This window comes from Lepisosteus platostomus, unplaced genomic scaffold (assembly GCF_059453375.1).
Source record: "Lepisosteus platostomus isolate fLepPlt1 unplaced genomic scaffold, fLepPlt1.hap1 Scaffold_54_H1, whole genome shotgun sequence".
Classification (NCBI taxonomy): domain Eukaryota; kingdom Metazoa; phylum Chordata; class Actinopteri; order Semionotiformes; family Lepisosteidae; genus Lepisosteus; species Lepisosteus platostomus.
Genome location: NW_028291672.1, coordinates 205,366 through 232,500, shown reverse-complemented (window position 1 = coordinate 232,500; position 27,135 = coordinate 205,366). Strand labels below are relative to the sequence as shown.

General features: G+C 42.7%; 4 non-coding genes across 4 annotated transcripts; 2 read left to right on the top strand and 2 right to left on the bottom strand.

Moving 5' to 3' along the window:
* Window positions 1–15,966: 15,966 nt before the first annotated feature.
* Window positions 15,967–16,040, bottom strand: trnat-agu (transfer RNA threonine (anticodon AGU)). Its single transcript has one exon. It is a non-coding gene; the product is annotated as a tRNA-Thr (tRNA).
* Window positions 16,041–17,209: 1,169 nt separating this feature from the next.
* On the bottom strand, window positions 17,210–17,281 carry trnag-ucc (transfer RNA glycine (anticodon UCC)). The gene has a single exon. It is a non-coding gene; the product is annotated as a tRNA-Gly (tRNA).
* Window positions 17,282–21,981: 4,700 nt separating this feature from the next.
* Window positions 21,982–22,063, top strand: trnas-aga (transfer RNA serine (anticodon AGA)). The gene has a single exon. It is a non-coding gene; the product is annotated as a tRNA-Ser (tRNA).
* Window positions 22,064–22,905: 842 nt separating this feature from the next.
* On the top strand, window positions 22,906–22,979 carry trnai-aau (transfer RNA isoleucine (anticodon AAU)). Its single transcript has one exon. It is a non-coding gene; the product is annotated as a tRNA-Ile (tRNA).
* The last annotated feature ends 4,156 nt before the right edge of the window (window positions 22,980–27,135 follow it).

Genomic DNA, 27,135 nt, shown 5'->3' with positions numbered 1-27,135 from the left:
CACCTGTTAGTCTCCATTTGTCTGCCACCAACACTTTAGGTTACGGAGTCACAACCGCACCCCGGAGACCAGAGGAGCCATTGGCGTTCTGGCGGCGCAGATTGGGCTGAAGGTGGGGCGCTTGAATCTCGCTGTTGGAGGCCGTCTGAAACTGACCCAAGCCTTTCCCTTGAATTAAATGTAAATAAGAAATGAACCCCAGATGCACATGGAATCAATCACGTGTTTCCTTTGAGCCGTTTCAGAGACTGCTCCAGAGTTTACCTTGCACAGATGCGCAAAGATTAATGATGGGGGTGCACGCTTCCAGGCGTCTTACAACTGTAGGGACTGTTTAGAGACAATTCGTAGATTGTTCTCATTTCCCTCTATTCCCCGTGTTGCAGTGGTAGGATGACGTAAATTCCTGCTTCGACACGTAACGGCATTATAATCAAGTGCAGGAGCTGAGGGCTTTAGTTTTGTTTCGTTTTCCATGGCGTTCGTAAGCGCGCTAATCAAAGGCAATTCCTGCGTCTAACACGAATGTAAATGCTTTGGAAAGTGCAGTGTGGTGCAGCTTGTAAAATCCTTTTCCACATTTGTGGTTTGTTGATGTTTTTTCTGTCTGCCAAAGTTGCATTTTGACATCCGGACTGGGGGACTTTATCATTTGAACGTGAAGCCAGCCTTAAACCCTCTGAGGCGTGTCTGTCTGCCGGCACGAATCTTGTGAAAGGTATTTTTTTTTTTAACGGAGAGCGACTTTAAAAAGTTTTCCGCAGCGACTTCGCACTCCGTGTTAGATCATAGGAGGAATGCGGCGGCAGCGAGCTCGCTTTTGTCATGGCCGAGTGGTTAAGGCGATGGACTCGAAATGCGTTGGGGCTTCCCCGCGCAGGTTCGGAACTTGCCGACTCCGGCGTCTGCCGCACGTCGCCTTGTGCCTGCGCGGCAAAGGCAAAGTGCCGCTTCTCCTTTCCCGGTACTATAAAAATGCTAAATCGCTTGGACCCGCTGCCATGGAAAGCAGTTCTTCAGATTACCACACATTCTGCGTTCGCACCTCTGGTGCTCTACTTATGCCTTTGAAAACCTAATGAATAAAGCTGAAAGAACCGACACGATATGTAGGTGCTCGTAAAGCACGCATTAAAGAACTGTTAACAGCAAGGGTTTCAGTGGGTTAACTGAGGAGAAGGCGTGATCGCTAATTGTTGACTTTTTATTTGGTGTTAGAAATACTCTTACTGTGCATGATGTGCAACAAATGTAGCCACAGAAATTGCATCACGCTTTCATGTATGCTATTGCAGACACCAACGTTGCCTAGATAGAAAACCGAAATAGCCGTGGGTTTGCTTGTTGGTCTGAAGGATCTCTCTTCGAATCTCTATCATTTGTCAATGGAAGTAAAAGGCGCTGCAATCTCATACGTTCAGAATCAAACCCGCAGCTGTTGTTCGACTTTATTTCTTGACTAATTACAACTGAGTGTCGCATGAGCAGTTACGTAAACTTGTCTGGTATATTTGAACACAAATGCCGTTCTTCAATTAAAACTAACAGTACATTGTCAGGGACATTCAGTTCTATACAAACAAGAGACAGACAAGAGAATATTTCTACCTTTCATGTGGACTACGTGTTGACTTACTGATCGGAATAATTGAAAAGTTCGGGTTCATAGCCGATGCAGTGCGTGCTAATTAGAACAACAGCAACGCTGAGCTCTCAGCACCGTACTGAGCCCAGGTGTTTTTCTAAAGCTGTCAGGTGCAGTTCATTTACATGAAGGAAATCTCTTACTGGGTACGATTACAATACAGTAAGTAGCACAGGCTACTTAGGGAGTAGCCTGATGCGTTTAAAAACGACCCGAGCCAGGCAGAAGTCGAACCTACAATCTCCTGATCCGTAGTCAGATGTGTTATCCATTGCACCACTGACCCTGGTGCAACACTGCAGGACTGCAACCCGGTGAGCTCAGCACTGCAACTAGTAAAATACCCCCGGTCCATTCTTTTCCAAAAGTGAGAAACACCTGTTTTCTACATTTTGTCTGTTTTAAAACCATATCTCTTTAAACCAAACCAAGAGTTTGTCTTTTGCTCTGATATTCTGATTCATTTCGATTTCAAAGAAAAAAAAAACTACCTTCCAAAGCATCATAAAATTGTCCCTTCTTCCAGACTCTACTTCTCTCTTGTAGTAGTACAGCAGACCTTTCCAGGTGAGCAGATTACAGAGTCCGAAATGAGCTTCCTCCATCAAGCAAAGTACCTGAACATGACTCTGTCATCATAAAAGCGCCCCTGTAATAAAGAAATTCAATCTGAAATCAAGAGGGCAGTTGCCTACTGAAATACAAGAAGTCATCAATTTTAACCTAGCAACACATTAAAGGCTGCATCTATACAAGTACGATTCTAGAAATGCTCACCAGATTACGTTTTAAGAAGGAACTGCGCTTCAGGTTCTGCCGAGATCTTAACTCGGATGGCAGGATTCAGAGTCCGGAGTGCGGACTGATTGCGCATGAAGGGTCCACATACTGTGGATCCCTCAGTGATCTTCCGCGTATTCAAACCGCCAGCGTGTGACTCCCCTGTCCCCGTGACCTCATTGCTCTGCTCTCTCCTCTGTGCAGCCGAGCCCGATTCACGGTAAAGTGAAAAAAAAATATGCCCTCAACGTGAGATTTACTCTGGAGCGAGGATAGATGTTACCTTTTTATCATTGAACAGGATGTATGTGATGTGGCGACTAGGTTCAATTTTGTATCCTCTTTAAAAGATTAAGGACTGGGGTGAGCGTGATTTACCACCCTTTCAGCTAAGAACCCGACGTGCGCACCGTTTAAGCTGCATAGACTCGGTCGTTTAACTCTTCTCCATTAGCAGGGTTAAGGTTAAAGAAAAAAAACATTGCTGACTTCTTTTTTTTTTGCCAGCTGCTAGCGCTGATTAGCAAGGTTTGTATTTCATGTTTTGCAAGTTGCATCCATTTTAAGAAAAACAAGTCGTGTTAAAGACAGGAAATGAATACTTGCATTTAATTAAGTCTAGCCATAGGCAGTTATCCACTGGGATTCAGACCCAGGGTCTCCTGTTTACTAGACAGGCGCTTTAACCAACTAAGCCACAGCGCCCCGGGAGTGCTGTCCTTTTGCAGCCACTTGGACACACCACTCAGACACATCTGCATTCGGTGTGTGCTCCGCCTGCTCGCTGAGCAAGTTGCCACCTTTACATACAATAGCAACATCGACACCAAGAGAAAGGATGACAAATGGCTTTTATCTGGAACTTTTCATGTCCAAGGAGCTCAATGTGCTTTCTGTGTACAACAGGGCCACTGAACTCCACGCTGGCCACTGAACCACAGCAGTGGCTTGCTGGCTTGACATCTCCCAAGGAAAATTTTGAAATCGCATGTGGAACAGGAAAATGACCCTCGAGTACGAGGGAAAAAAAAGAAAAAGATCATCTGGAGCGCGCCAACCCAGTTGGGACAGCCCAGTTTTGTTGACGAGGTGGCCGAGTGGTTAAGGCGATGGATTGCTAGTTCATTGTGCTTTGCACGCATGGGTTCAAATCCCATCCTTGTTGGTTTCCATGTCTGTTTCCATTCTGCTTTTGATCCCTATTGCTCAATGCACAGTGAAAGCATTGCATACATGTGTCTGACAATGAGAAATGGGTCCCTGAGACAGTCATTTGCCTGTTTCACAAATGATCGTATTTTACTAGAGATTCTGTTTGGGATTCAGATGTGCATTCGGACAGCAATCCCTTTCAAGAAATGATACGTTCTGGATGAGGTCAAAGGTGCTGGAACACTGTATTTAGGATGTGTTTGCAGTTATTCTGTGTTTCTAGCTTCAACCCAGTGATATATATATATATGCTCACTGATTTTTTGGTACATGCCCAGGGCAATAATCATTATGAGGATTTATTTCCATATGTGCTAGAGGTAGTGTTGTGAAATTCTTCAACACACTGGATCGCAGGTTTAAACCTGCACTCTTACTCCTTAAATACCAACAAATGCAGATATGTAGCAATCATATTGTAGCGGACACTCATTTGCCTGTTTCACAAATGATCATATTTTACTAGAGATTCTGTTTGGGATACGGATGTGCATTCTGACAACAATCTCTTTCAAAAAATGATTTTACCTTATCGCAGCTTTGCCCCTCTTGCCTCTTTGGAAAATATCTCCATCTTGTGGTCGTTGTTGGTAATGTTTAGACAATATCTCCATCTTGTGGTCGTTGTTGGTAATGTCTAGACAATATCTCCATCATGTGGTCGTTGTTGGTAATGTCTTCTTATGCCCTTTTTTATTTCAATTCTTTATTAGTTGATTCTAGAATCTCTACAATAGAGCTGAAAATATCAGTTTTGTAGCAGACAATATGACATTAGTTATAGTCCAATTAAGACTTTATTACCCTGTTTGTAACATAACAAATTAAAATTGATTAAAACTAAGTTTGGAACACCAGGGAACATAAAAAATGATTTTTAGGAAAACCATGAGGTTCTCTGTGTCCGATGCCTGCAAGGGGAGAAAGCTAGAATCCTTTGCTTTTTCAAAATTTGAAAATAAACATCATATAACAACAGCTTTCATTCCTAGGAGTGAAAAATAACCATTTTTGAAGACATATTAGTTTCTAAAACACTACAATAAAGTTAAAAACATCCGTTTTATATTACTTTTAGTATTTTTAGTGAAATTAGTCATTTATTGCACTATTTTTAATATAATCTCTAATTAAAAGTGAATAGAATTAAGTTTGGAGCAACAAGGAACACAAAAAAAAAGATTTTAAGGAAAAAAATGATGTCTTCTGTGCCAGGTGCCTGCAAGGGGAGAAAGCTAGAATCCTACCCAGGCTCCTGGAGTTCTGTCCTGGCTAAAGGAGGGTGAATCCATCCCCTTCAAAGCTCCATGAAAAAATGATCATTTAAAATTTGAAAAAAAAAACATCATATAACAACAGTTTTCATTCATAGGAGTGAAAAACAACCATTTTGGAAGACATATTAGTTTCTAAAACACTACAATAAAGTTGAAAACATCCGTTTTATATTACATTAATTTTTGTGAAATTAGTCATTTATTGCACTATTTTTAATAAAATCTCTAATTAAAAGTGATTAAAATTAAGTTTGGAACAACAAGGAACACACAAAAAAAAGATTTTAAGGAAAAAAATATTGTCTTCTGTGCCAGGTGCCTGCAAGGGGAGAAAGCTAGAATCCTACCCAGGCTCCTGGAGCTCTGTCCTGGCTAAAGGAGGGTGAATCCATCCCATTCAAAGCTCCATGAAAAAATGATATTTTTAAATTTGAAAAAAAAAACATTATAGAACAACATCTCTTGGTCCACAGAGTGCAAAAATCCAACTTTGAAGAAAATCCATTGACTGATCCCCGAATCCTGAAGTTTCTTCGCATGATATCGGGCTTGCAACCACTTTCTGGAAAATTTTCAGCTCCATTGTAGAGATACTAGAATCAACTAATAGAGAATTAAAATAAAAAAGGGCATAAGAAGACATTACCAACAACGACCACAAGATGGAGATATTGTCTAGACATTACCAACAACGACCACAAGATGGAGATATTTTCCAAAGAGGCAAGAAGGGCAAAGCTGCGATAAGGTAAAATCATTTTTTGAAAGAGATTGTTGTCAGAATGCACATCCGTATCCCAAACAGAATCTCTAGTAAAATATGATCATTTGTGAAACAGGCAAATGAGTGTCCGCTACAATATGATTGCTACATATCTGCATTTGTTGGTATTTAAGGAGTAAGAGTGCAGGGGGTTTAAACCTGCGATCCAGTGTGTTGAAGAATTTCACAACACTACCTCTAGCACATATGGAAATAAATCCTCATAATGATTATTGCCCTGGGCATGTACCAAAAAATCAGTGAGCATATACATATATCGCTGTTTTGAAGCTAGAGACACAGAATAAGTGCAAACACATCCTAAATACAGTGTTCCTGCACCTTGACCTCATCCAGAATGTATCGTTTTTTGAAAGCGATTGCTGTCAGAATGCACAACTGAATCCCAAACAGAATCTCTAGTCAAATATGATCATTTGTGAAACAGGCAAATGAGTCTCTCAGGTGCCCATTGCTCATTTTCAGACACATTTATGCAATACTTTCACCATGCGTTGAGCAATAGGGATTAAAGATACCAGAGGTAAGGTTTAAAAGTGATTCTGAGGTGCAACACATCAGCGAAACAGCTAGGCATCTGAAATGCGGGGTTTGAGAGCCCTTCAGGGAACACCGTACCCTAAAGGTACCAGAAGTCCACTAGTATAAGCATTAAGTCACTGTCAGCCCTGTTGCAATGTAATTGCTACATATCTTCATTTCTTTGGTTTTTAAGGAGTAAGAGTGCAGGGGGTCTAAATCTGCGATCCAGTGTGTTGAAGTATTTCACAACACTACCTGTAGCCCGTCTGGAAATAAATCCTCATTCTGATTATTGACCTGGGCATGTACCAATAAATCACTGAGTATATATATATATCACTGTGTTGAAGCTAGAGACCTGTATGTAATAATATGATGCTAAAATGTTATTTTCACATGTAAGAAAACCGGCTCAGGGACGCCAAATATGTAATGTTGCCATAGCAAAATTAAATGTAGGGGGTCTCTGAAGGCACCAGTTCTGTAGGGTTTGGGCATTTACTGAGACAATTATTAATTGTAGCAGTAAATCACAAAGTTGATTCTTTTGATAGCTTTAGAATCCAACCATGTGACATAACTCAAACAACGCACACACACAGGTACTAATACACGAGGATACATTTATTAATACATAAAATATGCATGTAAACCTAACAGATCTTATCAAGAGGGTTATCAGAATACAAAAGATATATATTCAGTCAGTTACGAAGTGTTACACATATCAAGAGGACATACGTTCAGTATATCATTCATTAAGACCGTTTCGTTAATGAACTTGGTTATAACTTCTACATTAGATACTCAAACAAGTACATAACTCTTAGGAATTAAATTGATATCAACTGGTTGGGATAACAATTGAATTCTCGAGCTGTAATGCATTGAAGTTGAATACTCATCCAATCTTTGGGGATTCAGATCTTCCTGCGGGCACAAAGAAACAGTTGCAGGCTGTTGCTGTCCAATCCGCGCTCTCTGGCTCCGTGCCAGGCTGTGCTGTGCGGCTTGCGACGCTGCACTGCTGATGCTCACTGTTGGCTTTAACTAGCAAAGTTTGTGCACAGGAGAAAAGATGACTGTGGGTCCCAGCAAGTCAGGAAGAGGACCGGTTCGTTTCTGATGAAGAGCTAGTTCTGAATAGTGATTCAGCTGTCCACAGTTCCGACCTGTTCACAAGGCCTGCTGCTGGTGCTAACCTCGGGTGGATCCTCTGGTTATTCTCTGGCAACCTCCGCTCTAGACTCTTAGAACAAAGGAAAGTTCTGGCACTCGTACACACTGGCCGTTCCGTGGTTGTCCGGGCTGAGTCTCAGGATGGTCAGGAGGCGCGCTGCGAGAATGTCCTGCCCTTGGGAGCCTTCTGCTCCTGGGCCGTCCTGCCCTGGAATTCTCCTTTGAATTCCCTTTAGAATTGTCCACAGAATCCTCTGAATCCTCCCTTCTGAATCTTACTGAATCTCACAGGCTCTCTGTGTTGCCTGTTTTTACCTGGAGGAACTTCAGCTCATTGATTGGCTGAAAGTTCCATGGGCATCAGAGTCCCACGTGGGTTACTCGGCCCTACCAGTCCCTGATTGATTGATCAAGGTGAGATATGAGTCACTTAGTCCTGACACTTAGTAATGCAGTCCAGATGTCCAACTGGCACTCCCTAGACAGATAGGCGCCAATGGATGACCATTGATCATGATAGCCAGGCTTAGCTAAGTGCATCCCCCTTTGTTAGCTGTCCTAGGACCTTAAATCACCCTGCAGAACAGTTTCTCTGTGGCTGCACCACAGAGATGAACAGAGAAATGGGGCCTCATTTGGGAAGGCTCAGAACACTTAATTCTGCCTTATTAATAAGCCTCGCCGCTACATATCCCCCCTTTTTGAAGGTCATGAGGTCCTGAGGCGTTGTTGCCTTCAAAACAAAACAGAGTTAAGTGATGTCCCTTGCCATTAGAACATTAATCTTAAATATCCACATTACTCCTCGAGAATTCATACCGGAACCAGCGTTGGATACAAACAGGATGAATAACATCTGGAGTATGTATAAACACGGTAGGAGACATTATCTAAGTCTAGGAATTACAGATCAGGAAGTTCACTGTCAATATCTGATACCTCTGTAGTACATATTTGGGGAGAAATCACTTCCTTTCTTTTGACATGCTACCTTTGACTCATTCATGCTACCCAGATTACATTTTGATGCAAGAGTACAGCATTCAGAGTACACTGTCAGTCATGATCCAGCTTCCCAGCAGCAGTGTTACAATAACAACAGTTCCTGTTCCCAGCCCCGCGATAAACCACAACACCTGTGTTGGGTATCTGCTTGGGTGGTTTGGAGGTTTGTTCCATTAAAGCAAACTAACTACCTGTACCTCTTCAGGGCTTACTGTTTCTTGGATTTCTATCCAATTCAATAGTGTGGCACCTGAAGGCATCCATGACCTCAAGTTTGGTCTTATGTTGTCTGGTTCCAGACCGTACAGTGTTAAGTTACCATGCTGTACTATGGCCTCCTCGGGAACTTGCAGGAAAACTGTTTGATTAGGTAGCTGCATTGTGGTAGCTGTATCATGCCTGTCACAAGTCATAGTGTCAGTTAAATGTGGTGTGCTGACCAGCCATTTACTTCCTACCTGCTCTTCATGGGGTTCATTAACCTCCCTCTGCTCGTTAGTAGCTTTACACCCTTCATTGGTGAATCGTTTAGACACAGCCAATGGATAGCTTTGGTAGCCATACCCATCTCAAGATTTGGAACCAAATTCAATCTTGGATTGCCTTCTGGGTGAGCTATGAGCGATGGGGTTAATGTCACATACTCCTCTACTGAGAAGAGTGGAATCAAGTGGGTTGGGAATCGTGCCGTGGTTAGACTAGCTACAGTGGCACTAAGCTCCCTTAATAGGTCTTGTGTCAACATTCTGGCCTGTTGCACACAAGCATAAACCCACTGTATAACACCAACAATCATGTCCACTGGTTGGGGAATAAGGTTTAACCCTGTTGCATAGGAAATTGCCTGTAGGGTTTTCCCTAAGCTTTCCAACTTTTGCTGCTGTCGATACAGTCTGTCACTACCCTCCGGCATCTCTGACCCCTGCCTTCTTGGGGCAGTCAGGGTGAGAGTGCCAGTAGCACACAAACCTACCAGAAAAAAGCAAACGTGCAACAGTGGCGGCAGCAATCAGTCCTCCCAAAAGTCTTTTCGGGTGGCTGATCCCAGTCATCTCCTTCTGAGTGACTGTCGCCTTTCTAAGCTGGCGCAGCGTGTACATGGTGTCTTTCTCAGTATGCCCTGTGGCATCTTGGGCACCAACATCCTGGAAATATGGGGAGATCTGACGCAGCTGCTGATGCTGCTCCTCCTTTTCCAGGGCATCTGCTTTTTCGATTTGTTCATGCCTGTGCTCTAGGAACCCTGCAGGGGGTGGTGCAGCGGTAGAGCATGCCTGACCCTCGGCTGAGTGGTCATCTGGAGCACCTGAGTGATCTGGGATTGTTACCCCATTCTCACTGTTCAGGTCCACCCTGCACACTTCCTGATTGAGGAATCCCTCTATCGGCATGTTTACAATCGTTCGCTGGGCGTGGGTGTAGGACACCTGCTCGCTCCCCCCTTCCCTTGCTAGGGGTTCAGGGAGCTGCCCCAGCACTGGGATAGCTAGTTCACTGTCTTTGAACTTACTATCACTCACCAGGCCCATGTCAGTGCAGGCGGGGATTCTGACACCCCTCTTTGCGATGTCCTGCACTGGCAGGCGGGTGACTTGACCATCCAGCTCCAGTCTGGCTGAACCACTGTTGGTCAGACTCAGACTGACAGACTGAGCTGGTGGCTGTAAGAAAACCGGCTCGGCTTTCATTCCCTGTCCCTTCTGGGGGACTGGGTGTGTTGGCAACCCTGCCGTTGAGGCAGGAACAATCAGGTCAGTCTCACTCACTACCTGGTAGTTGTGAGAAATAATGTTACCTGACTGCAGGTTCCCTGGGTCACAGCAGAGGGAATCGGCATCTGGGATCAGGTGTGTCCACAGCGCAGTAGTCTCAGCGTCCAGCTGGACCTCCTGTCTAACCTGTGAATGTTGCACCAGGGGCACCTGGCGGTGGCCCTGTGACAGCTGCTCAAGCAGATCCTTACTAATAGAGGACCTCTCAGGGCTAAGGGTGAGGGCTACATCACCAACCTGCTCTCCTGCCATCTGGATCCCTTCCACCACTGCAGGGTGGTGTTCCTGACCCCTCTTGGGTGCCAGGGTGCACAGGGAAAGCTCCTTTTCATCGCCAGGTGGGGAGATCTGCTCCTCTTTAGGGATGTAAAAGGTGTGTGCTTTACCTGGTGGATCAGGCGGCTGCTTGGAGCACCGCTCCTGTGGCATGGAGGCTGTTGGGACCTTGGCCGGGACACGACTTCCCTGTATATCCGGGGAACAAGGAAATATTTTTATTTCTTGTCCAGAGGGAACAGAAGGAATCTCCACATAGGCTTCTGTGTTCGGTGGGCACTGTGTGAGCACAGTCTGCCTCTTGGCCCCCCTTTCCTTCTGTACAGAAGGCTTAGGAGCCTTGACCTGTTTCCACACTTTGCCTTTCTGGTGATCCACCAAAGGTTCCTCTCTGAGTCGCATGCCCTTTTCTTTTTCAACCCGTTTGAGCTTGCCGTGTGACATCAAACACCTTTCAACCTCAGTGTCAATCAGTGTCTCACAGTGTAAGACATCTCCCATGGCAGCCTTGAGGTAAAAGCTTCTTGCTTTTCCTCTGTGTTTTACTGCCTGCTCTGTGACTTCAGGGGTGGAGTCAGCACTCACTTGGGAGTGGCTGAATTCATCCAGGCAGGAACCCTTCTGCTCAATCAGATAGACTGAGGGAGGGAGAGGGGGCGGGTCTCCGCCTCCTCCAGTGGAGAGTATCAGCTCATTCACGCTTCCGGCAGCCTTGGGGAGCGGTTGTCCCTGTCCTAATAAAGCTTGTTCAAGCCTGGCCAGGCGGGTGGCTACTGAATCCTTTTGTTCAGCTTTATCTAGCCCTTTCCCTCCCCCGGTGTTCTCATGGCACTTAGGACGCTGGGTGTGGTCCTGTGTGCATGCTTTGGAACGGGGCTTAGCCAGCTCAGGAGCCTGTGCTCCTTCGAGCAGGGGGGAATTAACCCTGCTGGCTCTGACGGCAAACACAGTCACTTTAACAGCTTTTTGCTCAGAGCGACTTTGGACATCATACTCCCAGGCTTTCTGCACGAATCTCTTAATATCAGTCATTTTCATGGTCTGTGCATCTGTATGCATTAAGATCATCTTTCTGACTGACGGGTGGAGATTCGCAATGAATAAACCCTTGAAATGTGTGTTCTCTTCGCAACCCTCATCATTTCGCCCTGCAAAATAAGTTCGTCTAAGTCTCTCGTAATATTCGCGAGGGGACTCTGCTCTCTTGTGCTTAATGTTAAGAGCGGCGGCTATCGCAGCAGTCGGGTCAATAAACGCACTGTATTCTTCGATAAGTGCTTGACAAAGCTGCTCAAAATCATTACAGACTTCTTTCATCTGCCTAGCCATCCACTCATGTACAGCTCTGCTGGTAGTTTTCCTGACCAGAAACACTTTCTCCTGTTCTGTGGCGTTTGGCAGATACTGCAGGGTATACCTGAGGTCCTGAATATAACTCTCGATATTATTCTTTGACACTGCGGGGTCAAATCTCTCTATGTCCTTCGCTAGCTCTCTCAGAGAATGGAGATTTATCCTTCTAGCTTCTCCGCTGACGGAGATATGGAAGAGATCGTGGTCAGACCTGTCGCTGCTAGAGAGAGTGCTTAATAGCGACTCGAATTCAGACCTTTTAGCAACCATCGTTAAACTTAAAGAGTATTACTTTTAAGTACGAAACAGTTTTACCATGAAAACCACAAGATCAAGTATGCAATCAACCCGGTAGATCGCAAAAGATCACAAAACAATCAAGCACTGCTTAAAGAGCAAGGGGAACTTTTTTTTCTTTCGGCTTTCAGCACACCGTATTGTTGTGTATGAAACCCGCGGCGTTTTATATTGAATTATTCCGCTTGGTTGACTCATTTCAGTCTTGCCACGCCCACCCAGGGACGCCAAATAATGTAAGAAAACCATCCACAGAATCCTCTCAATCCTCCCTTCTGAATCTTACTGAATCTCACAGGCTCTCTGTGTTGCCTGTTTTTACCTGGAGGAACTTCAGCTCATTGATTGGCTGAAAGTTCCATGGGCATCAGAGTCCCACGTGGGTTACTCGGCCCTACCAGTCCCTGATTGATTGATCAAGGTGAGATATGAGTCACTTAGGCCTGACACTTAGTAATGCAGTCCAGATGTCCAACTGGCACTCCCTAGACAGATAGGCGCCAATGGATGACCATTGATCATGATAGAAAGGCTTAGCTAAGTGCATCCCCCTTTGGGAGCTGTCCTAGGACCTTAAATCACCCTGCATGAATAGTCTCTCTGTGGCTGCACCACAGAGATGAACAGAGAAATGGGGCCTCATTTGGAAAGGCTCAGAACACTTAATTCTGCCTTATTAATAAGCCTCGCCGCTACACACATATATTAATGTAATAAATGATTGCTTATGCTTTATAAATAAATCTAATTAAAATAAAAGCTTAAGTTTTGTATTTATCTTGTACCATAGAACATGATTTTCTTTGTATTTCAAGCCCACAAAGTGTCCAAATGTTCTATGATCATTTCTTTCATCATTAGGGACTAAATATACCAAACGTATGATGCTAAAATCCTGAAAAAAGGATAGGCTCCATTTCGTCAGTAGGTTGGAGTCCAAAACTGATTTGGGTCAATATACATTACCTTTGAAGATAAGGTACAGTCTACTGTAGGGAACCATCAACTTAGAAAGCATTGACCTTCCCTGGGGGTCAGGTAGGTGCAAAAGATAAACCTTTATCCTATCTTTATCTTAAGATAAGTGTCCAAGCAGTATTTTTCCAAGTTTCACCAAGCTCATCATGTTGCCATAGTAGACAAAGTTCTATAAAATGTTAAATAACTTTAGAAAAAAGCATCTTGGTCTTTCAGTACTGTACAAGGTGAATTAAACTGTCCCTGGTAATAAAAAGTAATTAGAAGCATCCCAGAAACTTTATCTCTAGAAACATTAGCTGTTTTATATCATGTAATTTAGTGTGATGTTGTCAGAATTCAAGGACATTATCACACACAGAAATTGGTTCAGTTAAATCTAAAAAACACAGCTAAACATGGGTTTAAATGTAAAATAGAAGTCTTACCTCTTGTCAAAAGATTTAATTCAAGAAGCGATGTAATAAATGATTGCTTATGCTTTATAAACAAATCTAATTAAAATAAAAGCTTAAGTTTTGTATTTATCTTGTACCATATAACATGGTTTTCTTTGTATTTCAATCCCACAAAGTGTCCAAATGACGCACTACATGATATAAGGAAGATTATCACATGCATATCGGTATTATCTTTCTTACGAAAATGCATTCCTTTCATTACCTTTTACTTTTTAAAATGAACTCAAATTGTGTATAATGTAATAATTTAAGTAGAATAGATTCTAACAATATAATGATCCAGTGTGTTGCACTACTTCACTGCTTCACTGCTCTATGCCGTCTGGAAATAAATCCTCAGACTGCTCACTGCCCTGGGCTTGTACCAATAAATTACAGGAGCACGTCTATATATCACTGCGTTGAAGCAGAAGACACACAATCACTGCAAACACATCCTAAATACAGTGTTCCAACACCTTTGACCTCATCCAGAACGTATCATTTATTGAAAGGGATTGCTGTCAGAATGCACATCTGAATCCCAAACAGAATCTCTAGTAAAATACGATCATTTGTGAAACAGGCAAATGACTGTCTCAGGGGCCCATTCCTCATTGTCAGACATATGTATGCAATGCTTTCACCGTGCATTGAGCAATAGGGATTAAAAACACCGCAGGTAAGGTTAGATGTCATGTTCTATGATCATTTCTTTCAGCATTAGGAACTAAATATACTAAACGTATGATACTAAAATGTTATTTTCACATATATTAATGTAATAAATGATTGCTTATGCTTTATAAATAAATCTAATTAAAATAAAAGCTTAAGTTTTGTATTTATCTTGTACCATAGAACAAGATTTTCTTTGTATTTCAAGCCCACAAAGTGTCCTTTGATCTCTATTCTGTGGTAATCCACAATGACCCCGTTCTTCAGGTGATTCATCATGTACTCCCTCGTCTGTTGAGAGGCCATCCCGATCTCTTCTGCCGTGGCATGCTTCATACACGCTCTCTTGAAGTGAGCAGGAAGCTGATCAAAAGTATTCAGGCACATCTTGCACACCAGGGGAATCCTCGCGGGTTTCCTTTGAAAATAAATAATACCATCTGTGTATAGAAACAAGCTAAGACTGATTTCTTAAATTATCCTTAAAATTCTCTCTCATAGTTTGAGCATAATGATTTTATTGCATTTATATAAGAATTGCTCATTGCTCCAAAATAAATAATGGTTTCATAAAAAAGTGAACACTTACTTGGTCTCAGTCACAGACTTTCCAATAGAAGCCATTGTGGAGTTCAGCAACTGCAGGTCCTAGAAGTGGGGAAGGAATTTTAAAAGAGAAATTGAATTACAATACAGAAGGAATGGCTGAGGGTTCACTGAAATATATAAATATACAAATTCCAAAGACTGAGTCCATATAGAAACAACTACTTTTCATTTTCAGTATAAGAAAAAAAAAACATTATCTTCCAAAGCATCATAAAATTGTCCCTTCTTCCAGACTCTACTTCTCTCTTGTAGTAGTACAGCAGACCTTTCCAGGTGAGCAGATCACAGAGTCCGAAATAAGCTTCCTCCATCAAACAAAGTACCTGAACATGACTCTGTCTTCATAAAAGCGCCCCTGTAATAAAGAGATTAAATCCAAAATCAAGAGGGCAGTTGCCTACTGAAATACAAGAAGTCATCAATTTTAACCTAGCAACACATTAAAGGCTGCATCTATACAAGTGCGATTCTAGAAATGCTCACCAGATTACGTTTTAAGAAGGAACTGTGCCTCAGGTTCCGCTGAGATCTTAACTCAGATGGCAGGATTCAGAGTCCGGAGTGCGGACTGATGGCGAACGGAGGGTCCACATACTGTGGATCCCTCAGTGATCTTCCGCGTATTCAAACCGCCAGCGTGTGACTCCCCTGTCCCTGTGACCTCATTGGTCTGCTCTCTCCTCTGTGCAGCCGAGCCCGACTCACGGTAAAGTGAAAAAAAAGATGCCCTCAACGTGAGATTTACTCTGGAGCGAGGATAGATGTTACCTTTTTATCATTGAACAGGATGTATGTGATGTGGCGACTAGGTTCAATTTTGTATCCTCTTTAAAAGATTAAGGACTGGGGTGAGTGTGATTTACCACCCTTTCAGCTAAGAACCCGACTTGCGCATCGTTTAAGCTGCATAGACTCGGTCGTTTAACTCTTCTCCATTAGCAGGGTTAAGGTTAAAGAAAAAAACATTGCTGACTTCTTTTTTTTTTGCCAGCCGCTAGCGCTGATTAGCAAGGCTTGTATTTCATGTTTTGCAAGTTGCATCCATTTTAAGAAAAACAAGTCGCGTTAAAGACAGGAAATGAATACTTGCATTTAATTAAGTCTAGCCGTAGGCGGTTGTCTGTAAGGACCAGTTCTGTTCGAGAAGACACAACAAAGAAGGCACCGCTGGGATTCGAACCCAGGATCTTCTGTTTACTAGGCAGGCGCTTTAACCAACTAAGCCACGGCGCCCCGGGAGTGCTGTCCTTTTGCAGCCACTTGGACACACCACTCAGACACATCTGCATTCGGTGTGTGCTCTGCCTGCTTGCTGAGCAAGTTGCCACCTTTACATACAATAGCAACATCGACACCAAGAGAAAGGATGACAAATGGCTTTTATCTGGAACTTTTCATGTCCAAGGAGCTCAATGTGCTTTCTGTGTACAACAGGGCCACTGAACTCCACACTGGCCACTGAACCACAGCAGTGGCTTGCTGGCTTGACATCTCCCAAGGAAAAAGTTGAAATCACATGTGGAACAGGAAAATGACCCTCGAGTACGAGGGAAAAAAAAGAAAAAGATCATCTGGAGCGCGCCAACCCATGTCCGGACAGCCCAGTTTCGTCGACAAGGTGGCTGAGTGGTTAAGGTGATGGACTGCTAATTTATTGTGCTCTGCAGTCACGGGTTCAAATCTCATTCTCGTCGCTCTCCATGTCCGACACATGTGCCTGTTCGACGTCGGCCCTCCTTTTGCTTGCTCCGGTGCTAGAGCTGTACATTTTCTAGCGGTGGCTGAACATGGTATAGTAGGCCAACGTCGGTATCGAGCAGTGACAGTAACAGTACTTACTGCGCCCCATAAGAAATCGTTTGTCCCTGTTCAAAAGAGATTGTGCGATGTCCTGCGGCGTTCGCAAAGCAAACCTTTGACAGTTTGAAAAGAGGAATTTATTCTGCTTCCTGTGCGTGCAGTAGTTACAAAGTTGAACGTCTTTACACGATCTGCTGCAGTTTTCAGTGGGCGGGCTTTGTCAGATGGCTTGAAAAAACGCACTGTGTTTCGGCTGAACTCCACACTCATGAGCAGTGTCCTGCATGTTTTCTGTGTATAGCTGTCTTTTAACGCATACAGAATTCATTTGAAATCATTGATTTCTCCAATTAACAAGGGTCCCTTTTTGAACCTGCAAGAAGCATTCTTTCAATGTAACAGATTTACTCCGGGGAAAGCCAGCATGACATTGAGAGTAGCTCAAGCTTTCAGCACCCATATCGGACTGCGTGTATGCAGACACCACTCAGAATCCCCTGTAAGATTCTCCCTCAATTCCGTTTTTCAGTGCTTTAGCTCTTTCAAAAGGCTTCGCTAGTCACAATCCAAGGCTCATGATGGCATTTGAAAACATTCACCACTGCGTTGGCCGGGAATCGAACCCGGGTCAACTGCTTGGAAGGCAGCTATGCTCACCACTATACCACCAACGCATGCCCACAGGAAGTCTGCAGGACACCACCAGAGAATGCTTTTTTTTAATTTTTTTTTATTAAACATAGAATTTACAAATACAAATACAACAAGAGGATCAGAGTCATGTACAAGAGAAAAAAAATGCAGCAGAAAAAAGCATTTAACTACCAGAGGTAATTAAGTAATTATGTGATCAAATTGTATATTTTACACGTATCATATTTTCCTTGCTTTAATATTTCTCAATTATTTATAAACTTTAGTTTCAACATGCATGCGTTTCCTGTAAAAAATAAAACTCAGCACACAGTTTTTCTTTTAACAACATTTCGAGTACCTCTGGCATTCATGAAAAAGACATACACAAAAGCAAATAACTAACTCTAAGACTGTCTAAACTATTGAGTTTTTCAAAGAACCAGAACTATAACAGTCCTTAAAACTTAACTACACCATTCCAAACTAACACTAAAGAAACACTAGTATATACTGGTATAACAAATAAAACCAAACAATCATTAACTGAGCAGTCACTGGGAGCAAATCTCCTTCCCGTCCACAAAGGCCCTCGCTCCCACAAAGTAGGCTCTCCTCCCCTCTCTTCTGGCAGCTTCAACCTGGGGCCACAGCTGGTTCCTGGTACTCCTGTCCGCAGCAGACAGGTCCTCTGCAAACCTCAGTTTGTTCCCATTCAAATACTCATTCCCCCTCGCCGCTCGCCACAGCATGTCCCTCGCCGTCCTCTTGGTGAACTGTATTATAATACAGTATAGCAATTAATTTACATGTGTATAATAAATATAGTAAATATAATAAATTAATTACTGCGAAAATAATTTACTTCGTACACTGTGCAGAGTGCCGTATACTCCTAGTTGCGGCACACGATACATACAGTAAAAAGCCTCAGGCACTGTGTTAGATGTGTTTTCGACGTTATATATGCGTTTATTCATGTCGTCGATTTTACGGTTGCAATTCGACGTTGATTATACGTCGAGGCGACGTATATATACGTATAGCCGTAATTTCGCCGTAAATATACGTATATTCGACGAATCAATGCCCACAGCTTGGCATACAAGGGTTTTGCTGAGGGGGTCTTGCCACCTGCCTGAAAAAAAACAGTAAAATGTTTGAGTGCCTATAGAGTTTCTATTTTTATTTTCTTGACAAAAGTTGATACCATTTCCTGGACACCCCGTCCCCCATCAGTGCGCGGTGCCCGGGGAAAAATCTGTAGGGGGGCGTCTGAAATTCTGAGGGGGGAGTGATATTTCAGTTGAAACGGAGCTGTACGGTGCAGCTACCCAAATGAAATCTCGCAGCTATGCCATTGATTAGTGCTTCATGATAGAAGATAACGACTAGCAATCTGGTATTTGCGATGAAGTTCAGTTTCACATTTTTCGTCACTCTCACGGTTTGTATTGCCTGGAGCGAAAAGTACCATAAGTGTTCATTTTTGCAGCTACATGGACGTTCTGAATCGTTAAGAAAAAAATGTTGTAAAACCAACAGAAAGCACAGACTGCTATAACTAGTCCTAGTTATATAACGATTTTAAGTATAATGATAAACTACTGCAAGGAATCGGTCCACCTGAGCAAACAGGATCGTAATGTTGACACTCAATAATATGTGCAGTTCCTGGACGGATAGCCCTCCTGCCCATCAAACAGACTGAGTGACTGTTCGTGTCATTTAGTGTTGTCTGACCATTGACAAAGTACAACTATTTTTTTAGGGCGCAAATTAAGTTAGGTAAAACTTTTTGCCCAAAACTGAAGGGGCGACATTCCCCCCTCCCCCCGTGATGCCAGGCCTGTCCCCATCCTATTCCATAATGTCATTATATATAATACCATACAACAGTGACCGATCCTTACTAACTGCATGCGTTAAAATTGCACATCAGCTCATAGCAGGGGGCACATAGCCGCGATGTATTATCAATGTTAAATTTCAACCATAATATCGACAACATTAATAAAAGCATACGTTGAGAAAATATCGAACCCAGCATATTTTCCGGTTATATACCACAATGCATTGCTAGTATTCGTTGGTCACCATTTTGGACACGTTTTTCAAACGTAGAAGTATATCCGCAAATATCTCAGCAATCCTCTTTTGACGAGTAAGTATGAACAATAATAATACTATCTGAATACATACAGATCTTTCTTAATATTATTTTGATTAAAATAGTATGTGAATAAGCAAAAAAATGGCACATAAAATAGTGTGAATGGGGAAGATGACACAAAATCGTTTTGCCATTTCTCTTATTCTTATTCTATGTTGTACTTTCAAACTTTGGGTACTCTTTAATTAGGACAGACTTTATTGCTCAACTGCTATGATGCAAGCCAAATTTTATACATTGATTTCAGCTTTGAGCTTAGTAAACCGTTCATTTTTTAGATTATACTAAAGAAGATATTAATCATCATTTATTTGGGAAGTAATATTATATAATTTTCTCCTAGCTGCGGTGCTGAAGTCCCACCCTACATCAACAGAAAAAGAAATAAAGGAGCACGCAATGTGTTACTTGAAGAATGCATATGCAAGGCAGGGGGCCAGGAGATCTGGACTCTGAAAATAATAGGTTTTTGGTTCTAACAGGACAATTAGACAGGGTTTGCAAATAGTGGACAAAAATCGTCTTAACTTCCATTGTAATATTTTTTTTTCTTGGAAATATAGAAGTTGTACATTTTAAAATGTATATTTGAATCAAAATGTGGTTTTGAGTTAGTGTGTTAATGTAATTAGTTTTGTGTTTGTCATTACTATACTGTATATTGCCATGTTACCAGAATTTGTAGCTGAAGTTTAAGACTAGTTGTGTTTTTTATGATTATTGCCCATATGTTGATTGTTGATTGATTGTATACAATGTATAATTTGAAATACATATGTTTCAGGTGTGAATGTGTATTTTCAGAATAAATTTCTAAACCTAATCATTGGCTTGGTTTACTTGTTTCTACACCTATAAAATCTATCTTTGATGTATAATAGACCTCTACCCATATACGTATAATAGACCTCTAAAGTTATACGTATAATAGACCTCTAAAGTTATCCGTATAAAAGACCTCTAACCATATACGTATAATAGACCTCTAAAGTTATCCGTATAATAGACCTCTAACCATATACGTATAATAGACCTCTAAAGTTATACGTATAATAGACCTCTAACCATATACGTATAATAGACCTCTAAAGTTATACGTATAATAGACCTCTAACCATATACGTATAATAGTCCTCTAAAGTTATCCGTATAATAGACCTCTAAAGTTATCCGGAACTCCAACCATATATGTATAATAGTCCTCTAAATTTATCCGTATAATAGAACTCCAACCATTTATGTATAATGAACGTCTAAACATAGACGTATAACTTTAGACGTACATTAGAATTTCATTCTAGACGAATTGTAGACCACATTTAGACGTCTAAGGTATGCGTTTAATAGACGTATATTATACGTCTTTTGCCCACTGGGTTACGTCTCAACAGAAACGCTCTTTAGCTCTTTCAGCGTTATGCAGAGAACAGCGTCTGTCGAGATCACTTTTGAGTCAGCGCGAAACGCCGTGTGCTGTCAGTTTGATTTCATATTGCTCGTAGCGGCGCCCGGCTTTTGTCTGTCAAACGTTAGGTTGCGCTTCTTCATGCTGCATCGTCGGCATGAGTGGAGCTTTATAAACGTCTGTACTTACTGCGCCCCATAAGAAATCGTTTGTCCCCGTTCAAAAGAGATTGTGCGATGTCCTGCAGCAAACCTTTGACAGTTTGAAAAGAGGAATTGATTCTGCTTCCTGTGCGTGCAGTAGTTACAAAGTTGAACGCCTTTACACGATCTGCTGCAGTTTTCAGTGGGCGGGCTTTGTCAAATGGCTTGGAAAAACGCACTGTGTTTCGGCTCGGGAAACATCATGAGCAGTGTCCTGCATGTTTTCTGTGTATAGCTGTCTTTTAACGCATACAGAATTCATTCGAAATCATTGATTTCTCCAATTAACAAGGGTCCCTTAAAGGATGAGTCAAAGTAACGTCTAATCGGATTAGTTTCCTTAGAGCTGGTTCAGAGTTTGCTCAAGAGTTTACCTTTCACAGATGCGCAAAGAAGAACGTTGGGGGTGCACGCTTCAAGGCGCCTTACAGCTGTAGGGAGCGATTCGAGGCGATTCATGGCGTGTGCTCGTTCCCTTATACCGTACGCCCCGGGGTGCAGTGCTACGATGACGTACAATACCGCTTGGGCACGTAACGGCGTTATATGCGAGTGCGGGACGTGAGGGTTTTCGTTTGTTCGTTTTGTTTTGCTCTGCTTTGCTTTGTTTTGCTTTCCATCGCGTTGGTAAGAGCGTAAATAAAAAGGCGATTCTATCTACCACTAATGTAAGAGCTATTTCAAGTGCGACGTGGTGCGGCTTTTCAAATGCTTGTGGGCATTTCTCTGTTGTTGATTCTTTTTTTGTGTGTAACAAAGTGGCATTTTCATGTCCGGACGGGGAGACTTTATCATTCCGACATGAAGCCACCCTTAAGTCCTCTGAGGCGTGTCTGTCTGCAAGGCTTGTATTGTGGAAATGTTTTTTTGAAACGGAGAACGACTTTGAAATAGGCTTCCGCCGGCGCCTCGCGATCCAGGTAAGATTGTAGCAAGAACGCAGCGGCAGCGGGGCTTGCTGTAGTCGTGGCCGAGTGGTTAAGGCGATGGACTAGAAATCCGTTGGGGTCTCCCCGCGCAGGCTCGAATCCTGCCGACTACGTTGTCCGCCTCCAGTTGGTGTGTTCCGGCGCAAGCAAAGAAGCGCACCTCTTTGCTGTTTCCGGTGGTTTTAAAACACCCAATCGCTTGTACCCGCTGCCTTGGAAATAAATTCTTCAGCGTCCGTGAATGGCATTTTGCAGCTGGAAGCAGATGTCGACGCGTTTTGCACAGAGCACCAAAAAAGCGTCTTTTTTGAAGGCCCAGGCACTAAGCATTGGTGGTTCAGTGGTAGAATTCTCGCCTGCCACGTGGGAGGCTCGGGTTCGATTCCTGGCTAATACAGTGGCTTTTGCAGCGAACGGCTCCATCACTTGCATCCCCTTGCAACATGCAATTGAAATCCCACTGAAGCTAAGCAGATGTGAGTCAGGTCAGTACCCGGATGAGGGTGAGCTACAGGAAAAAACAAAGCTTTCAGCTGGAAGCGGTGTTAATGGTGCCGGCGGGGGGGGCGCTCACCCTGAGGTCTGTGCGGGTCCCAGTGCCCCAGTATAGTGACGGAGATGCTGTGTTGTAAGAGGGCGCTGTCTTTTGGATGAGATGTAAAACCGAGATCACAGCGCTCTGTGGTCATTAAAAATGACCACCAAAACCTTTGACAAAAGCTTTTGGTAATTGATGGTCTTCAATAATGCTTCTCCTTTAGGTACATTTTAAATCAGCTGAAAAATGCTGTGAAATGGGGGGGCACTTCAGGCCAGTGTAGGATTTGGGTTACAAGAACCATGAAACTGCACGAGAAAGCCCGTACACTGAATTACACGGCTTTCTATTCAAAGGAGGGCAAAAGAAATTCCCTGAGATCGATTTTTTGCAGCACAGAGAGGATTACTGTCGTGAGGCCGGTTAGCTCAGCTGGTTAGAGCATGGTGCTAATAACGCCAAGGTCACGGGTTCGAGCCCCGTACGGGCCAGGTCCTTTTCTCCTCTCTTACCAAAGCTGTTAGGTTCCTTTCCGTGGTGAGGGGTTGTCATGCAACGCTGCCACATAGTGCCGACAGACAAAAGTGTTGCGGGAGAAGAGAAAAGTGTTTGAAGATTTAAGAGTGTCTTAGGTGGAGCCAAAATCAAGTGTCACAAATGCAAGTGGGAGGTTTTCCAATGTTTAATATGGTCAAAATAAGCGGAAGTTATCTGCCGGTCATGGCACAGTCTGCCATGCTTTTGTCAGATACTGTAAAGTGGTGTCGAACTGGGTGTCGAACTGGAGCCTCACCATTTGCATATGTGAGGCTCCAGTTATACATCGAGTGTCACATTAAATGACAAAAATGAAGAGAGTTAAAGCAGCTGGAGAGGTTTTCTTACAACTTTTGAGCTGACAGTTTTGGAAAATGTTTCCTTCACGCTGCACTGTACAACATAGGCAGCCAAGAGTCTCCAAAACAAAACAGAATTGACAGATAGGAGAAAATTCCCACTCGTCCTGAAGTTCCCAAAATCCAGCAGGTGGATTTTGGGAATGGCATACAGACCCCTGGCACAAGTGGTCTGTGCCAGGGGTCTGTATGCCGTTAACCATGCCGCTTACCCCAGTAGCACCACCACAGTCTTAAAGGAAACCGGTGTAACAACATGTCCGGGTAACTTTTTCCATTCACCCGCAGCCCTTTGTGTAAGATGTGCCACATATGTGGCGTTTTTATCATAGTTATCATAGTTTTCTGATTTTGACCATTTAGATTTAATTGATTGTTGTGTTGAAAAGTCTTTTATTTTTATCACAGTGTAGTTTTCTGATTTTGAGATATGGAGCATTGGCGTTATTCACACAGCAGCTGTATCGACGAGCGGTGAAAAAAGTGTGGTGGAAACGTCGGACCCTAAGGTGGTGACTGCATCGGAGACGGCTGTTAAGACGCTGATCAAAACCAAACGTGTCAAGCCTTCGGAGAGAAATAATAACACGCCTAAAGACTTGGTGTTTGGTGATGTGGGAGACTCAGTGCGGTATATTGCACAGTTAGTATCAAAGGTGGGCACTAATGAGGTGGATAAAAAGCGGGGTTTAGAGAATCTAAGAGCCGCTTTAGCAAGTGTACATTCAGTGTTTCCAAAACTGATCCAGGTTTACGCCGCTAGACTCTTAGACGTTTTTTCTAAAGAAGATGCTGATCTAACCTCTGGATTTCGTTACCTGATAATGCTATTTCATGGTGCACTGGCGAAGACCCACCGGGATAAATGACTAAACATGTGCATGGTGCAGTCCAGAGAATATTGGATGAACTTTCTCCAAACATCGGGGCGAATGATTTTGTACAGCTGCGTTTGACTGCGGGTGGTTTTAACAAACCCTTGTTCTCACGCAGGAGACAACCCGGAGAATTAAATGCTGCTGATTTTTTAAGCCACATCTCAGACCTCTTACAGAGCCACACAGAAATTCTCACCGATGACAGCCTCCGATTAGTGGTGACGATAGTTAGGAATATGCAGGGGGGTGCCCGTCGAAGATTTAAATCCGTTCTGGGTAATTGCTCAGAAAAAAGCGCACCTTATCGACTTACATTACACGGGCGGTAATCTGTGTTTCACCGGGAGTGTGTACGGTTTGTTGAATGAAGGTTGTACCAATGGGGAAATGTTACAGGGCGCTAAACGAATGCACAAAGAGTTGGGTTTTTCAGAGAATCAGAAAATTAGTTTGTCAGACATTACCGCTTTTGAAAAACATTTAAAGGTGGTCATTAAAATTTTGTACCACGACCAGGGTGATTGGAAATATTTTACAACGGGGCCCACACCACCTAATTCTAAAATACTTTTTGTTCTACTGCATGAAGAGCATTTTTATGGGGTTTTAAATATTAAAGCTTTTGTGGGGGCGGCATATTTTTGCACTAACTACCATGCGGCGTATAGCCACAAGAATGCACACGCCTGTGTTAAAGCTTGTAAAACCTGTTTAGATCCCCAGTGTTGCGAAATTGATGCAGAAATTCAGAATTGCCCGGCTTGTAAGGTCTTTTGTCGTAGCTCTCAATGTTTGGCGAGACACTTTCGGAATGCAGCGACGGGTGTTAGTAAGTGTGAGCGCAGGGTCTTTTGTGAGAAATGTGAGGTTTATAACCTCTCTAGTCACAAATGTAAAGAGAAACTGTGCTCGCATTGTAACAACGTGATCGACACCCCTGACACACATTTGTGCTACATACTGCCTTTGGACAACCCCAAAATTTCAAACAAGTACATTTTTTTCGACTTTGAATGCATGCAAGAAACGGGGACACACATACCAAATTACATCCATGCCCTTCATATTAACAATAAACGAAGCTGGGAATTTTATGGTGAAACTTGTCTAAAGGATTTTGTGTGTAAATTTATCGATAGACGTTTCAAAATCCATACATTCATATCGCACAATGGCAAGGGATATGACAATTACCTAGTAATCAGACAGTTGTAAGATGAAAAGATGGACGTTGAACTAATTAATCAGGGTGGTAAGATAATGTGTATGACCGTAAAAGCTCTGAACATCAGATTTATCGATTCTTTAAACTTTCTACCTATGAAATTAAGCAAACTGTCGGCCGCCATGGGGTTCCCCGGGGGTAAGGGTCATTTTCCACACTTGATGAACACTTCAGAAAACCAAAATTATGTCAGCCCGATGCCGCCGCCAGAACTTTACGGCGTTAACTACATGCTGCAGAGGGAGAAAGCCGAGTTTTTGGTTTGGTATGAAGAATGCAAGGGAAGTGTGTTTAACTTACAGAGAGAGTTGAAACGTTACTGCCAGTTGGATGTGGCAATTCTAAGAGAAGGCTGTGTCAGGTTTTGGGACGAGGTCATGAATATGACCAGACAGACACGCGTGACTGAGTCAGGGGCCGCCTGCGTTGTGTGCATCGACCCCTTTCAGTTTGTGACCATCGCTAGTGTCTGCATGGCCATGTTCAGACTTATGTTTTTACAGGAAGAGACGATAGCGTTGCTACCCCATGACAATTACCACCACCAGCAAAAACGATTTTCTACACCCAGCATCAGTGGCTTATGTACATCGAACACACAGAGCCCGTTAAAATCCAACACGCGTTAACCACGGCCGGTGAGTTCAAGGTTGGTCAAAGCTGAAAGCTCAAAGCTGAAATAAATGTATAAAATTTGGCTTGCATCATAGCAGTTGAGCAATAAAGTCTGTCCTAATTAAAGAGTACCTAAAGTTTGAAAGTACAACATAGAATAAGAATAGAGAAATGGCAAAACGATTTTGTGCCATCTTCCCCATTCACACTATTTTTATGTGCCATTTTTTGCTTATTCACGTACTATTTTAATCAAAATAATATTAAGAAAGATCTGTGTGTATTCAGATAGTATTATTATTGTTCATACTTACTCGTCAAAAGAGGATTGCTGAGATATTTGCGGATATACTTCTACGTTTGAAAAACGTGTCCAAAATGGTGACCAACGAATACTAGCAATGCATTGTGGTATATAACCGGAAAATATGCTGGGTTCGATATTTTCTCAACGTATGCGTTTATTAATGTTGTCGATATTATGGTTGAAATTTAACATTGATAATACATCGCGGCTATGTGCCCCCTGCTATGTGCTGATGTGCAATTTTAACGCATGCAGTTAGTAAGGATCGTACTGTTGTATGGTATTATATATAATGACATTATGGAATAGGATGGGGACAGGCCTGGCATCACGGGGGGAGGGAGGAGTGTCGCCCCTTCAGTTTTGGGCAAAAAGATTTACCTAACTTAATTTGCGCCCTAAAAAAATAGTTGTACTTTGTCAATGGTCAGACAACACTAAATGACACGAACAGTCACTCAGTCTGTTTGATGGGCAGGAGGGCTATCCGTCCAGGAACTGCACATATCAGTGTCGTTATTGAGTGTCAACATTACGATCCTGTTTGCTCAGGTGGACCGATTCCTTGCAGTAGTTTATCATTATACTTAAAATCTTTATATAACTAGGACTAGTTATAGCAGTCTGTGCTTTCTGTTGGTTTTACAACATTTTTTTCTTAACGATTCAGAACGTCCATGTAGCTGCAAAAATGAACGCTTATGGTACTTTTCGCTCCAGGCAATA